The 17489-nt window shown below is 41.5% G+C and overlaps 1 long non-coding RNA gene across 1 annotated transcript in view; it reads right to left on the bottom strand.

Annotated features, from left to right (window-relative positions):
- The window catches only part of LOC141786545 (uncharacterized), a 30958-nt gene that overhangs the window by 12042 nt on the left and 1427 nt on the right, over nucleotides 1-17489 (bottom strand). The window lies entirely within an intron of this gene.

Here is a 17489-nt window from a genome sequence, read left to right as displayed (position 1 = left end):
CACCATCACCACCGGTTTCCTCTGCACTCAGACGGGGCCATCTTTTACTTGACCAAAAACACAAATAAACGGACTCCAACCGAAAAAATCTGATATCGGTCTGAATTCACGCTTTATTTAGAGAATTTTCAGCTCGTTACTTTCACATAAAAACACCATTAAATAAGGCTCTAGTTCTCATCGTGTCTCTTCGTCCTGGCAGACTACCTGCGTTTGTTTATATCTGGCACGCCGTGCGCGCGGACTGATAAACTAAGCGGCGAGATCCTCGTAGCCAGCTGTGGCTCTGCAGCAGAGGTAGCGCCGTTTTACGACACGATGAGAACTAGAGCCTTATTTAGCGGTGTTTTTGTGTGAAAGTAACGCATTGAAAATTCTCTAAATAAAGCGTGAATGCAGACCGATATCAGATTTTTTTTGGTGGGAGCCTGTTTATTTGTGTTTTTGGTCAAGTAAAATATGGCCCCCTCTGAGTGCAGAGGAGCAGGGGGGGGGGGGGGGGGGGGGGGTGTTTGGTAAGTATTCGCGAATGGACGGAAGATGACAGGAAATGATCCCACCCACACCTGAAATAAATATGATTGGCTAAGACAGCTGTCATTGTAAAATTGTGTCCACATTCCCTTGAGTTACACAGGCATTCGTTGCAGTTACTGAAGGCCCTGCCTGCCAGAATGTGTCGCTGATTTACCCAGATACCATCAAAAGGAAAATTGTGATTGGTCCATTTTTCATTTAGTTATATAAACCCATTGTTTGCCAGGACAAGTTTATAAAAATAATATAAAACTCATTACTATGATTTCATTGAGTAAAATAAATAAATAAAAAATAAATAAAGAAATAAAATAACTATTAAGGAATTCTTTTAATATTTTTATTAGGCCTCCACTGAATACCTTGAAAGGCCCAGAGGGTTCCCCTCTGCTTCTCATGCACTCAAAACAAAACAAAAGAATCCCTTGGGAAAACTAAACTTCTGTATCATACAAGATACAAGACTTTCTATTCCTACAACTCCATCTTACCCCTGCTCCCATTACAAAACAAGAAAACATACATGAAGAGAATTAACCCCTAAAACAAGGAATGGCAACTGCTCAACAGATTATGCAAAATAGAGCAGCACCTAAAGCACTAAAGTTTCCAGTATGTGAGTATTAAATGTTAAAATATTCAAAGCATATAACTGGTGGTGGTCGGATTCACATTGGGTCACTAAGTTATCTCATTTATCACTACTAATGCACAGCTGCATAATTCAGGTCATTGCTGCCTTTCATATGGTTGTGGGGGCTCTGCACACTGTCGTTGCTGACACAAAGGTCGTCGGACCTCCGCACACTGTCACTTCTGTCACCAATGGTCATCGGACCTCTGCTCACTGTCACTGCTGACAAAAGGTCGTGGAACCTCTGCTTACTGTCATTGCTGACAAAAGGTCGTGGAACCTCTGCTTACTGTCATTGCTGACAAAAGGTTGTCGGACCTCTGCACACTGTCATTGCTCAGTTCCAAGGATGTCGGACTTCTCACCTCTGTCATTGCTCACATCATGGGTTGAGTTGCAATCATCATATTTCCTTTCTATCTTCACTTACCCCAATTATTTGTGTTATTTAACATTATTTCTATGCCTTCTCTTTGCTTTTATCTAGAATCATCAGACTCCCCCTAAGGTACGTATTCTTACGGGTGATAATCATAATTCATGCCATTGTACCCCCTACATTGATTATTTTGCTCAACGCTTGATGGGTTCTAACCGCCAAACTTCATTTGCATGCATTTATTCATTAAATCTGTTCATAACTTTTTCTGTTGTATAAGTCTCTCTTAATTGAACTACTGTCATATCTGAGGTGTGGCATTTTCTTCAATGTTACTCAGTGAATGATTTGACCTCTGCAATATATCAAGCCACCTGAAAGATCAAAACTTTATTAGAACACAGCATTGTCTTTCACACATGGTATGAATCATAGCAAAAAACAGATCTTAAAGAGTTCAAAACAGTCTGCATGATAGGCCTGGGGGATATATCGATTATACTGATTAATTGCTGTGAATGCAGCAATGCATTCACAGTATATGTTCTTCTGTGACAAAAAAATTTATTCTTCTTCTTCATTCTTCCGCCCGCTTTTTTGGACCGCTAAAACTCCAGCAAACTTCAACCGATTTTCACCGTTCAAACTTCAAAACGTGTGTTTCAGTGGGGACAAGGGGGCTATGACTTTTCAGAAACTTTTCACGAATAATTTCCGAGATATTCGACAATTTACGAAATTTTGGTCACATAGAGATGAATGGGGAATTTTCAAAATTTTCTCCCTTCAGGACATTTTCTCAGCCTGCTTCAAACCCTCCTCATTCAGTCATACATTCAGCTACAAACTCCATTCAAACTTCAAAATATTCAGCTATCTTTTGGCTTCATTCAGTGGGTTTCAAATGTTTCCTAGCATTCATAGTTTCTTCACAATGACCCTTCAAAGGTCATGATGCATTTCAGCTCTTCGAGCCGTTTAACATTGGTGTGTATTGGACGGAATGTTTTGGCTCAGAGTGGGAGATTCAAACGACAGAGCACGGAGAGGGGGAAACAAGACCTGAGAAACTTCTGGGTCAACTGCTCTCTTGGCCACATTTTTTGAGCTATCAACACAAATAAGCCCTCAGCATGTAAGTAGTCTTGTCCTGCTTCTGACAAAGTGGTTTTTAAAGCAAAAGGATGGAGCACTTTTTCACAAAATGGCCAACTGTCATGAGAAGTTAAAAAAAATCCCCATATACCTCCATGTTAATTCCTGAGGGGTTTTCTCAGAGATCAGTAAATTTTCCCTCATCTATCTATCGCTCTCGTGGGTTCGTTTCTTGACCTTCATGCATGAAATTTAGACGGACAGCTTCCTCTGGGTCTCAGGATTCCTACGGTGTGTTCATTTTTATTCTAGCCCTCACGGTTTTGGCAAGGTGACAGGAGATTCGGACTCTTGCTTTGCCACAAAATCTTCATAAGATTACAGTAACAAGGGCAAAGTTGTGCACCTGCACCTGCTGCCCTTGACGAGCTGGTCACCGTGGAAACCTTTGATCTCATGCAGCTGTTTATAGTAACTCATCAAAACATCCAGGAACAAAGACAAGCATGTGTCTGGTAATTTATCAGTAATAACCAATGTAAAATCTGGCTTCAGATAAGCCTCAGCAGACAGGTTTACATGATTGAACACACACACACACACACACACACACACACACACACACACACACACACACACACACACTCACACACACAGGGCAGAAAGTATCACACTTTAACAGCATTTGACTTCCATTTCCCTGAGTCAGCTCCTTATTTTCCTAGATTTTTTTCTTTAAATTTAAATTCCTTCCTTTAATTTCTGAATTGATTCAGCCATTCAAACTTTTAAATCCAATTTTAGATTACACTGATTCATGCTTCATCATCATTCTTTTTGTCAGAATTGCAAGCACCTTTACAGCCTGATTTCAAAAAGGGGTGTTGGGAATCAACAGACTCCACCAGCTCTCTGATGGCAGTTGGTAAACAATAATCACCATGGCAACATCTGGCTTCAGATGGGCCTCAGCCTACAGGCTTACATGGTTAAAAAACTCACACACAGTACACACTGGATTACATTTTAACAGGGTTTAAGATAGCAGACTTACATTTACCCTCAGTCAGGTCATTATTTCCATCAATGTTCTTTAAAATTTAATTCATTCCTTTAATTTTTGAATAGACGCAACCATTTCAACTTTAAATTCCTTCATCCATTCAATTTATTGTCCATTTATTTCCTTTCATCCAAGAGTTCATGGCAGGTTAATTTAGCATTCTGCATTAGCATTTGAGCGCAAGCTTTTACAGGACTTCTTTAAACAATTTTCAGACATATCCTCAGTCATTTATGATCAGCATTCTGCATCAGCAGTTGAGCACAAGCTTTTCAAGACTTCATTCAACCATTTTAAGACACATCTTCAGTCATTCATGTTCAGCGTTCTGCATTAGCATTTCAGTGCAAGCCTTGCCTGACTTTATTCAACCATTTTCAGACACATCTTCAGTCATTCATGTTCAGCTTCTGCTTTAGCATTTCAGCGCGAGTTATTTAAGACTTCATTCAGCCATTTTCAGACATATCTTCAGTCATCCATGTTCAGCATTCTGCATTAGCAGTTCAGCGCAAGCTGCTTCAGCATTCTGCATTCACAGCGCAATTTCTTCAGAAATTGCTTTTCTAGTTCGAACTTTTTCTTGTGGACGATTTAAAAAATTTGAATTTGAATTTTTCTCCCCCGCTATTGTGCACCTTTTATACTGCAGCAAGCGCTGACTCCACGTGTGTGCAGCATGCTTTAACAGTTCACTAACGAAACAACAGAAACCTAAGTGTCATAAAATGTTCTTAAATATCTTTGACACCCAGCACCTTGACAGACACGTGTTCCTTATGGTCTGTATCAACAGCCCTAAGAGGTTAATATAAACTAGACCTCTCGTCAGTAAACGTTCAAATCCCTTTCCTCCAATCCTCTGTTTTCTATCAGTCACCTTTCAGGAGTTTGATTAAGATCTTTAACTCAAACATTTCCAAAGCTGGGACCCTTTCATGTTCACCTGCAGATAATTAATAATGTGACTGAGGCGCGTCAAACCTGCTGCTCTTCAAAGTTAATACTCTGATCATTTTGAAAATTAGATAGTAAAGAAATATACATTAGTTTTTCTCAGAACATCCCCACTCTACTGAAGAAAATCCCCTCTTATGGTGACATGGACGGATCATGATTTGTGAAAGTAGACTGCGGGGAATAGCTGATATCGGAACGACAATGGGCGATCGAACTGAGCAGTGCTGCCTGGACAGACATGACTGAGAAGTTGTTTGGCTTTTACCTGGGGAAAGCTGAGTTCCGTCTTTCCCTGCAACTCCCTCTGTTCCACCAACTCAATCCTCCATTCAGCAGTAAGGCATGACATTTGTGAGCCCACACTTGAATAAATAGCATTTATTTTTACTTATTTGTCTGTATTAAAATACAGGATAAACAGGCTACAGCCTTAAAAAATAAAACTAGACAGAAACAAAGTGGGTTTTTTAAATCGTTTAAAAGCAGAATATAACAGAACAGTGCTGTAGTGCACTGAAACAGTACTGTACACGCTTTTCCTAGCAGGATTTTTAAATTCAAAATGTACAAAATAGTGCAGCTTTCAATGTGAATGTGCCTCCCTTATAACTACAAAGCGAAGTTTTTGAAACAGAAGAAGAGCTGAAACTTTAATTCCAAGAGTCAAATAGAGGTTACTTTTATTATTTTAAGTTTTTGACAAAATTAAAACAAAACTGGTTTTGAGTTGTCTCTGTCATTTGTACTTATCGTTTTCTTTAAAAGGAAAAAAAAAAACATCAAAAAATCGTAACTTGAAATTTTTCTGAAAAAATCAAAGATTTTATTTTAAGGCCATATCACCCAGCCCTACTGCATGAATTTCCACTGGATTTTTCCTGCGCGCTCTTAAGTGCTTGGCTGTGCGTCAGCGCGCACAACCTAAGCACCAATTTCAAGTTCAGTTTTGATTTTTAAAATTAAAGTCAAAAAGCTCACTCTTTCTTTGTTTTTTAAAATCCTTTATATCCTGAACAGAACATCTAACAATTTTCAGAACATACACGGATCCTGAAGACAGCCGTTTGTCCTGTATGGCAGCTGCCACTACTGTCAATTTTGCCTGTGGCTGTTGAGGAGCTGGGTGTACTCAGTGTACTACCGCTAAACATCAGGGCAGGTTGTTGAGACTTCTTCCCCTCATTTTGACTTAAGTCTCCCAATTTTGACTTTAAATTTGAAATTCCAATTTATTGTCATCATTTCGGCTTTAATCTCAAAATCGTTTTTCGACTTCATTCTTCTTCATTTCAACCTTTTCTTCAACTCTATTCTCGTCGTTTTGACTTTTATCTCAATTTTTTTTACTTTATCCTTGTCCTTTCTTCTTTAATCTGGACATTTTAACTTTATTCTCGTCATTACCTCTTCATCTCGAAATTGTTTTTCGACTTTATTCCAGTCATTTCAACTTTAATCTTGACATTTCAACTTGGTTTGCGTCATTTTGATTTCAATCTTTTCGACTTTATTCTCATCATTATGACTTTAACCTCGATTTGCGCAAAATTGTTTTCTCCGTCCAAAATGGCCCTAATCTGCTTCCCTAGAAACAGATCCAGCCACTGATGATTACTTTTTTTTTTCTTCAAAACATTGTCATACTCAAACATTTATATTTCCACAGGTATAATGCCGGTGTTGCTCATAAACGGGATAAGTTAACTGTACGGAGCCTAAAAAGGGGGACTCCAGTAGATTATAAACCCAACTATTGATAAAATATAACCATGGTGTTGTAGTGGGTGGCTATGAATGGTGTTAAGTGTAAACATCATGTCAGGCTTTCCAGAAATGTGTATTAGGTGTTTCATCTGTAAGTTTGAAATTATGCAAGTGTTCACAAGCTGGTCTACACAGAGATGGTCTTTGTGGTGAGGTTGTCCTCACAGCTTGAAGGGTGAATTTGTGCTGTAGCTGTATATTTGCATAGTCTTTCGATACCAGTAGTAACTTTGAGCCTAAATTGTTGCTTTCCTCTTTCCATAAGCTCCAAGACCCTGTGTTTCCCCTGCCCCTTTGACCCCCATCCAAACTGGACTACAAGTGAAATCATTTGTTGTGACCTTTTGTTTCTGTTTTTACAGGACCTCCAGAGCTGACTGAGCTGTGAGGGTAGCATCGCCTGGACCAGCATGGACCAGCTTGTGAACATTTGCGCCTTTTCTCACTAACTGATCAAACACCTAAAACACATTTCTTGGAAAGCCCAACATTATACTTACAATCTATATCATTTACAACACCAAGAACAACACTACACTACACTCGGCGCTGCCCAAGTAGCTGCCTGTTGAAGCAGCTCTCTCTTCTTTGTCCGTTTCTTGTAATTCTTTTCGTCTCTTTTTCGTCATCTTTGTATTTGAAGTGGATCATTACTTTGTATGGTTCATTGATGGTCATGGACACCAAACTTTTTGTGGCTTCAGCGATGTTTTTACTACTTTTCGCCTGTGTTCGTCTGGAGATCCTACATCTAACCATGGCTGCATTGTTTACATGTGAAATTAGCTGTTAGCAGCCTGTAGCATGTCAATGCTAACTGGAGTAGGGCTTGATGATTTCCCTCAAGGTGAGGAGGATGAGGTGAGGACGACGTGCTGGTTCTGGGGTGTGAGCCAGGAGGTGAAGACGTGGACCTGTCCTTCCATCCATCGTTGTTGGGAACTTGGGATCTTGGGATCTAACTCCGGTGGGATGGACGAGCTAGCCGTGCTAGCCCAGCAGCAGAGGGGCTGCTGGGGGGCAGTGTGGCATCATGCTGTTCACAGACGTGGCTGACTGAGCTGACATCGGACGCCGGTGACACATTGGAGGAGCTTCGCCTGCTGTGGGCAGACAGGATCCAGGAGACAGAGACTGAACAGACTGCTGGGGGGGCTCAGTCCTGGATCCTGTGGAGACTGGCTGGGCTGGAGAATGGTGGACGGGCTGTCGTCATCTATTTTCTTGTGGACCTTTTTGCACTTTCTATACACTTTCCTACTTTCGTTTTCTTGATTGCTGCTGTGACTCCTGAATTTCCCCTAGGGAATAAATAAAGTATTTTCTATTTATATATGAATATTAGGGCTGTCATTTTAACGCGTTAATTAGATTAATTAATTACACCGCAAAGTAACGCGTCATAAAAATTAACGCAGATTGATCTGGATCCCAAACCCGCGAGGGGTTCAAAGACGCACTTATTTTCAAATGTATTTTCAAAAGCAGGTTAAACTGAGAATACTTCACTTTTCTTTGATCCAAGACTTGAAAAAAGTGTTTTGTACATAGTTCCTTACAGTTTTTAGCCTTTAGCCCTGGTTCTCCTGACCTCATAGAAGTATAGAAGTTCATATTGCATCGAGTAAAAATGTGAACAGAAGCAAAAAATGTCCTAAAAATCAAATCAGCTTACCTCAGGTGCAGGACTGTGTAGATTTTGTAAAGATAGAACCATAACACTCAGGGTACCTAAAAATGTGTTTTATATATTCCCACCTTATTTTTAAATGTCTTTTAATGTAATTTTAATGTCCTGGAATTCAGATTCTTTATTTTGGGGCCTTAAGCAGATGTGAGATTAAAATGCGATTAATTAGATTATTTAATTACAAATCCTGTAATTAATTAGATTAATTTTTTTAATTGCCTGACAGCACTAATAAATATATAATTATGTTTATTTATTTGGGTCACTCACTCCCTTTCAGGCCATATTCTCCTTACTATTGTCAAACATCTTTCATGACCAACACCAGCATGATACCTGTGGAAATATAAGCGTTTGAATGTGACAATGTTCTGAAATTTAAATAAAAAAAATACACAAATACATAAATAAAAGATTTGTTTCCAGTGTGTTTATACAACAGATTTGTTTTGCATGAAGTAGATGACCAAACACCAATACTACTAACACCAAACACAAGTGTGAAAAACTGTAGAAGAGAACATAAGATCATGGTGAAATATATAAAACTTTTCACAAAGTGCACTTTGTTAAATTAACAGTAGCAGCATCAGGGGTGTGCTATATCATACCATTTACAACAATACTGGTATAATTTTTTTGACAATATAAATTTGTCATTTCACGGTATTTACAGTGCAGAGACACAATGACATATGACGCTTCCTGCTGTGTACGAAACAACAATGGCGAGAGCGAAAGTAGCACTACAGCATCATCGTCCTCACATAAGGATTTAGTGCCTAAAAGAGGAGCAGAGCAGCGCAGAGCAGCGCAGAGCAGCGCAGAGCAGCGCAGCGCAGCTCAGCGCAGAGCAGAGCAGAGCAGCGCAGAGCAGAGCAGCGCAGAGCAGCGCACAGCAGCGCACAGCAGAGCAGCGCACAGCAGAGCAGCGCAGAGCAGCGCACAGCAGAGCAGCGCACAGCAGAGCAGCGCAGAGCAGCGCAGTGCCCATAGCAGCTGGATACCCGAGAATACAAGATCACAGGAAAACCACGTTTCAGCAGGAATCCCACCCATGACGACACACCTTCATGGTAATTAATTAGTATGTTAAGTAGGGATGTCCCGATATTACATTTTCATTTCCGATACGATACCAATATTTATCCGATATGATATCAGCATTAAACATGCCTACTTTGATTACTTATTTTGTAGTATGTCTGACATGTTAGAAAAGGCTTGATTAAGTGATATTATTCAAACAAAGAACAGTAGTCAGCAAAAGTAGGTATGAGGAAAAACTGACCCATTTATTATTAACCAACGGGAAACAGAAATTTTAACATTAAACATAAAAAATACTCGTAGTTGAATAAAATAAAGAATAAATTAGAAGACCCAGAAAATAACCTAAGTAAATCAAATAAAAACAGCAGGAGCGGAGTCTGGAATAGACTGCTTATATCGGAGTGCTGATATTGGACATTTTCGATGCATTTCGATACGATACCGATATTTGTTTTTTTTGCTAATATCGGACCGATATTAATATCGGACTGGGACACCTCTAATGTTAAGCTCATCTTGCCCTCTCCAAACTTAAGCGCCTTTAGTCCATGCCTTCTCCTTTGTGTTGGTGTCCTTATAGAAAGAATGTGTTGTTAGAATAATGAAGTTTTTCGCCTGCTAGATTAACTTTTCCTTTTTTTTATTTTTTCCTTCTTTTCCCCTTGTCTGCATTATCTTTTCTGCTGAGCACTGTGTCATATGACAGCGTTGAAAAGACCAATGCATTTTTTTTTCTAGCAGTCAGATTAACTGCTATAGTGACCATCACCAGCCCTCCCTGTAGGCTACTCCATCATTCTAAACTTTATTTAACCCCTGATGTGAGCTATAGGGGAGGGCCGTGCCACACCACAGTGTGAAAGAAGGGGAAATAATGACAGGCAGGACAAGACAAGACAAACAGAAGGGAGGACAAACGTCTACTACTGTTGATTTAAGATAGCAATTCAAGTGCTGGGCTAATGCAATACAGGAAGTAAAGGTTGTACGAAACCAGGGACACCAGAAATGGGGTCTTGAAAGCGTGGGGAGCTTGGGCCTACGTGGATAGGAGAAGAAGTGGCATGCATCACAGGATGTGAGAAGATGTGTAATAGTACCCGACTCAGCATGCTCTGACGGGATCTATCATAACTCTTAGTTAGTCTCGACAGAAGCTTGAGTATCTGCACGCATGTGAGGTGGTCACCGAATATCCAAGTAAGTAAAACACAGCCAGGGGCGCCCCCCGGGGGCCACCAGGGCATCCGGGCCCCCCCACACAGTCCCCAAACCGGGCCCAGGGACAACCCTAGGACTCAAGGGGGCACAGACCTGCCTCCCCGCCGATACCAAAGACAGCACCCAGGGCCCAGAGCAGCGGCCCCCCCTGCAGATCGCACCCGCCCTCCCCGACCACCCGTCCGCCCGGCCCTAAGCCACCCCCACCCCCAGCACCCAGCCACCCCCACGCCCCCCGCGGCAGGCCGGAGGCCCCAAGCCACACAAGAGCCAGCCCCCCCAGGACCAGCCCCCTCCCCAGAGGGGAGGCCACGAACCACAGCCAGGCCAGGTGGGGCAAGATGTTGGCATGTAGCGGTGGGATGGAGGTCCAGGCCCATCCCCCAGAAAATCTGAGGCCATGAGAGGCCTAGCAGACACAGTGAAGGGGACAGAGGGATGGGGCAGCCCAAAATATTTGAGAGAGATGTGATAATATCAACCCAAAATTGTTGGACAGGTGTGCAGTTCCAGGTGGCATGAAGGTAAGTGTCTGGAGTGTGTTGGGAGCAGTGGGTGCAAGTGTCAGATTGTGCTAAACCCATTTTAAACATCCTATGCCCTGTAAAGTGGACCCTGTGGATGATTTTGTACTGGATTAGTTGGATATTACTGTTGCTCTTATGGAGAAGGTGTTTTCACAGATTTGGTTCCAGAAGTCAGCATTGGGGGTGAGGGCCAGGTCTTGTTCCCACTTTATAAAGAATTACGATACTTGATCAAACTTACACGAGGCTAAAACCAGCGCTCGAAGCATAGCTTGTTTACATTCCCTGCAGCTGGAAGGAGGAGGGGGGACGGAGCGCACTAGCGCTGCGCGTAAGGACACATGAGTTAGTTAGGTCAAGATAAATGTTTATATTTCCGAAGACTTAATGCACTTAAAAAATATTTTATGTATGGCACTCTTAAACTGTGGTATTACTTTTTGATTTTAGTTCTTGTAGGCAGAGAAAATAGCCTTTGAATTTGGTACCGTCTGTCCCTGTTAGCGTCGATTTCCTCGTCACCATTGATTAAAGTTTGTGTCTTACTGAGGGAGAGGAGACAACTTTCTACTGTATCTAATGTCCTTAGTGGTCACATAGAGCTCATACAACCCCACTTCAAAAAAACTGAACTATCCCTTTAATGGGAAGAATACTTGATTTAGACCAGTTTATTAAATAATCTGATGGATGGGAGAATGATCGGATTGAATTAATAGTTTCTTTTAATGATTTAGATTTGGATTTCTGATGTAACAATATGTCATCTGCATATAAACTGATTTTGTGATGAGATGTTGGAGTCTCGATACCTATAATGTTACTATTCTGGCGAATGGCTGCTGCTAGGGGTTCAATAAAGATAGTAAATAATGGGGGGGAGAGTGGGCACCCTCTAGATTAACTTTCCTCTGGATCTGACCTACTTACTTTGCTTACATTTCAAGCTTGTGTAGTAGTAGTAAATGATTGGAGAAGTGGCATCCATACTGTGTGTGCAATAAAAATGCTGTTGTTCAGAAGCAGCAATCACTAATAATGAGTTGTTTGTTTTTTTCCCATAACGTCATGAATATCATTATCACAAATTTTTGGCTGGTCGGCTACTAGCTAGATACATTCAACAAAAAGAAACATTAAGTGCCATTCCAGCCATTCAGGGGGCTGATAGCAGACTTCTGTGTGATCCTAAAGAAATAAGTGGGACTTTTAGAGACTTCTATGTTAAACTATATACCGCCGAGCTAACAGTGAGTAAAATAGATATTATATCCTTTCTCTCAACTCTCAATCTTCCTCGATTATCAGAGGACCAACTTGAGCAACTGGATTCACCCATCACTATTGAAGAAATAATGAATGTCATCAAAAATCTACTTTCAAGTAAAGCTCCAGGCTTAGATGGCTTTACAGCAGAGTTTTATAAAGCATATTCTGCAGAGCTAGCACCTTTGCTTTTAGAAACTTATAATGAAGCATATGACAAGGGCAGACTTCCTCCCTCTTTGACAGAGGCTGCTATTACTCTTATTTTAAAAGCTGGTAAAGATCCCTTGGATTTCAAAAGCTATAGACCAATAAGTCTGACGTCCTACGATAAGTATATATTATCCAAAATCTTAGCCAACCGACTATGCAAAGTTATAACTTCCCTGATCCATCCTGACCAGGTTGGCTTTATACATCCTCCCTGTTCTGCAGACAACATCAGAAGGTTTATTGATATAATGTGGGTCTGTCAGGACTACACCTATGGAGATAATTTTGTTTCTTTATTATTCAATCAAAAAGAATAGATTTGAAACCAAAAAAGAGATTTGTAATCAAAAGACAATAAGTAGGAAATGAAAAAAAAAAGTTGAGATCAAAACAGAGCAGGTTGCAATTGAAAAAAAAAAGTTGAGATCAAAATATAACAGTTTGCATTTGAAAAAAAAAAAGTTGAGATCAAAATACAACAGGTTGCATTTGACGGACGTCATGCTCAGCAGACCGCTGCTTCACCGGCTGGCCGAGAGGTCTGCACAGAGCGGACCGCGGTGCCGTTAACGAGAACCGAGATGCGGCTCGGCAAGGCTCAGCTGGCCGCTGTAGCATGGCTGCTAGCTGTTAGCGCACAGTTTAAAGCTTCTGTGAGCTTAGATGCTTTCACCACATGTGAAAATGATCCATCGTTTGATTTTTCAGCTCGTAGGGCTCGCGTTTGTTTTCACTCAGGTCCAAACAATTGATCAGTGAGCGTCACGTTGTCATGGCAACTGACCGGAGGAAGGCGTATGTCACTGTGTGTCAGAGAGAGACAGAGAGAGACGAAATAATGCTACACCAGACAGTTGTCCTGAAGTTTTTAGTGCAAACAGTATTATAATTATTTATTTATGTGATTGGTTGAACAACATTCCAAGAGTGTCTTGAGCATTCTCACTCTGCTTTGACTGGTGTTAAAATGTTATACATAAATGTTATACGTCCGTGACATGTCCCGTTAGGCGCGACTCTGCTCAACGAAGTTGTAACGTTGTCAGGTGATGAAAAAGACACCTGATCATGTGTTAATGGAGTGCTAAAAGTGAATTAAAAAGCTTAGCCTGGCGTGGGGGGGCAGGTAAAGCCTGGCGGGCCCGCCAGGCTTACAATACACTGGGAGAAACCCTGTACTGTTGTGTAGGAACCATGCCCCCGCGTGTACCGTGGAACAGTGTTTTAATCACTAACTATCTTAGCTAATGTAACTATGCTCAGGCCGTGACTAGCAGAGACAACCATGCTAATTAGCGTGCTTGCAGCAGTAGGGCATTATAATTCATTATACTGTGTTGTTGTTTTTGTGAGTGTACAGCGGACTCTAGCCAGAGGCTATCAACTTACCTCCAGGCGTTGTGTAAGGAAGTGGTAGCTGGCGCTCGCACTCGGTAAAGCCAGGTCAAACCAACCAATAGAAACTATTCTGTCATCCACCAGCGTAGGCCCCGCCCAGTAAGTGCAGTAGAATTCGCAAGCAAAACTTTGGAGTTTGCACACAAAAAGGAATGATTTGCAAGAGAAGGTTTTCAACTTGAAAGCAAAGAGGGCTGATTTATAAGCAAAATGGAAAGAACTAGGTTCTCAGTTTAATTTTTCAACCGCAACCTGTTGTGTTTTGATCTCAACTTTTTTTTTTTCAAATGCAACCTGTTGTATTTTGATCTCAACTTTTTTTTTTTTTCAATTGAAACCTGCTTTGTTTTATTCTCAACTTTTTTTTTTCATTTCCTACTTATTGTCTTTTGATTACAAATCTCTTTTTTTGGTTTCAAATCTATTATTTTTGACTGAATAATACAGAAACAAAATTATCTACATATACACCTCCCCTCTGGCAGCCATCTCCTTGGACGCCGAGAAGGCTTTTGACAGGGTTGAGTGGCAGTTTCTGCGGTGCTTCTCAAAGCTCCAAAGTTCCATCCTCGCCTCCTCCACTTGCGTCTTAGTCCCGCCCACCAGAGATGCATGCCAGAGACGCGAGGAAACAAAGAGAGAAGAGAAGGAGGTTAATTTTATGAGCATTGAGATGTCCTCTCCTCCGGAGCGTCACATGAAGCGACGTATTTTAGTGATGACGGCGTCACAGCTGGATAAACCGGTCTGAGCGCACGAGACAAACTAAACTAAGGAAAATAATGAAACAACAGGGCGCTCAACCGCAGAAAATTCATATTCACTTTCAGATCAGTTTAACATGAATATGTTCATGAATGAAAAAGAAAAATGTCACGTTTTCCTAGGCCCAGATTGATAGTTTTTAAGTCTTATATTGGGGCCACTTTGTGTTCATAAATAATGTGTTTATTCTGCTATAAGCACTGCTATAAGCACTGGTGGGACAGGAGGAGAGAGAAGTGGAGCTGTCTGCAGCGGTGCCTTTCATCCATTACGCGCACGCAGAGGGACAGAGGTGAAACTGTTGCTGTATCAGCCAATAATGGCATGATCTCACACCCATCACTGATAAAACAACAGTTTGCTACTGTATGAAAATGGCGTGGTTATGTGTTATTTTTAAAGGTATTATTGAACTGGCTCGAGTGGGCCAGTGGAGTGCGCAGTCAGCTGACCCGGAGCCTTTGAGTTTCACTTTCAGCCTGCATGTGTTGTCTGTTGTCCGGTCTCTGGGGCTCTTTCTAATTGTCTGTTGTCATCCTCAGTGAGAATGAATGTTGTAATCATCCAGATAAATATCAAACATGAAAATTCTCGGGGCGGCTCCGACGAGTCTGTGAGACGATGGTGGGGCTAAAGATTCATCTGTCAACCGCTCACACGAGAAGATAATCTTGCCTGAACGTCGGCCGATTTTAGTCCACGACCAGATTTCTTCCCCGATTGTCGGGAGGACCGAATCTGGGTTAAATCGGGGCAAGAATCCTGTAGTGTGAGCCAGACTTTATGCTTAGACAGCTTATCTTGCTCCATGGAGCTCACGTTTCACACATGTGGACAGCTGACGCTTTATAGCCGGCTCTGATACGTCACAAGGGGACGTGTCTGTCAGTGAAAAGACTTCCGCGAAGCCTGCTCTTGTGTTTCCTCGATTATGCCTCCTCCAGCTCAGTCTCCTCTCTCCTCTCTCCTCCGAGCACATTTGGCGCTTTGAAATGTCCTCCAGCATGGCTGATCACAACATACTTCCGGTGTCGCGGAGGAGAGAGGAGATAGGAGACTGCATTTTGGCACATTGGGAAGCACCCCTGCTCTCTGCCCTGGAGTCTTTTGGTTTTGGCCAGAGGTTCATAGATTGGGTCAGCCTTATTTACACTCATCCCACAGCTTCTGTTCTCACTAATGGTGTCATATCCTCTCCATTTGACCTAGGTAGAGGCACTAGACAGGGGGATCCTCTTTCTCCCCGGCTCTTTGCTGTTGCGCTGGAGCCATTAGCAGTGGCTATCCGCAGTGAGCCTACATTTCCAGGCATTTTAGTTGGAGAGCATCGCCATAAATTAATGCTATATACATTCTCTTATTTGTTTCAGATCCTCTCTCCTCTCCCTGTTTAAAATTAAAGATAGGTTTTCTTCCGTTTCAGGTTTTAAAGTGAATTGGTCAAAGTCTGAGGCTCTTCCTCTTACACCATACTGCCCTAAATCTCTCTTCCAATTTGGTAACTTTGCCTGGCCCAAGAAAGGCATTGAGTATCTAGGTATAACATTTCCACCTGTGCTAGCTGATTTGATTAAAAGAAATTTTGACCCTTTAACAGAGAGCTTGCGAGCTGATGTGACACAGTGGTCCCCACTTTATCTCTCCATGTGGGGTAAGGCAAATATAATTAAAATGATGCGCATCCTATATAGGCATATCTCCTTCCTTTAAAATTTAACAATGAACCAAAAATCAACTTAAAGTGCAACAGCAACATAAAAAGGCATATCTCCTTTTAATATTGGTTGAACGACCATTAATAAAATAGAACTCAAAGAAACATTAAAAGACATCTTCCTTGAAATAAGGAGAATGAAAGAACCTGAGCTTATAATTTCAGATTTTTTTTTCAAAAAGACACGCCAGATATAAACAAACAGATATAAACAATAATAATGGAATGCAAAGTGAACGGCAGGTCATCCTCGCTCTCATAATCACTCATCTTCACGTTGTTATTGCATGATTCGTCCTGGCAGACTACCTGCGTTTATTTATATCTGGCACACCGTGTGTGCGGACTGATACACTAAGTGGCGAGCGCCTCGTAGCTAGCTGTGGCTCTGCAGCGGAGGTAGCGCCGTTTTATGACACGATGAGAGCAAGAGACTTATTTAGCGGTGTTTTTGTGTGAAAGTAACGCGCTGAAAATTCTCTAAAAAAGGCGTGAATGCAGACAGATATCAGATTTTTTCGGTGGGAGTCTGTTTATTTATGTTTTGGGTCGAGTAAAATATGAGTGCATAGGAAACCGGCACATGAGCAGTGAGGGGGTGTTTGGTGCGTGTGCCCTGAGCTTCTGCTGCACAAAAAACACTGCTGTAGGGGGAATCTCTGCCCTAACCCTTGTGATAGAACCCAACTTCCATCCTGGAGAATCGCTTTGGGCACGGCACAGTGTGTATGGCCAGTGTGTCGCAGGGCGTTCAAGCTCCTCCTCTCCTCTGCTTGCCACGTCTGCACACGTCCCGTCTCCGCTCATCAAAAGATGTGTGCGGACGAGAACACAGCTTTTTTCAGAAATCAATCCATGGGTCACGTGTGTGCCGAACCGATTACGTCGATCTGGTCAATGATGATCCGCTGCACCACTAGTCACACCGGTGGACAAATGTCATGTTTAAAACAAAATATTTTCATATTTGAATTTTAAAGCTCATTAACTACAGATGTATTTATTCTGGAAGTTTATACTGTAAAGGAAAAAATAGGGGTTTTAATTAAATATTATAAATTATTATTTATATTTGTCACAAAGGACACAAAATGTAGCGTCACGTCAAGCACCCACATAAATGTGGAAATAGAATTAAATATTGATAAATAAGTAAATAAAAGCCCTCTACTCTCACGGTTAATTATCTTATGTCTTATCTTAAGTAGCA

Source organism: Halichoeres trimaculatus, unplaced genomic scaffold (assembly GCF_033239565.1).
Source record: "Halichoeres trimaculatus isolate MK-OKI-2021-1 unplaced genomic scaffold, fHalTri1.1 fHalTri1_scaffold_42, whole genome shotgun sequence".
Classification (NCBI taxonomy): Eukaryota; Metazoa; Chordata; class Actinopteri; order Labriformes; family Labridae; genus Halichoeres; species Halichoeres trimaculatus.
Note: the sequence above shows the minus strand (reverse complement) of the source record. Positions and strands in the feature narration are given on the sequence as shown.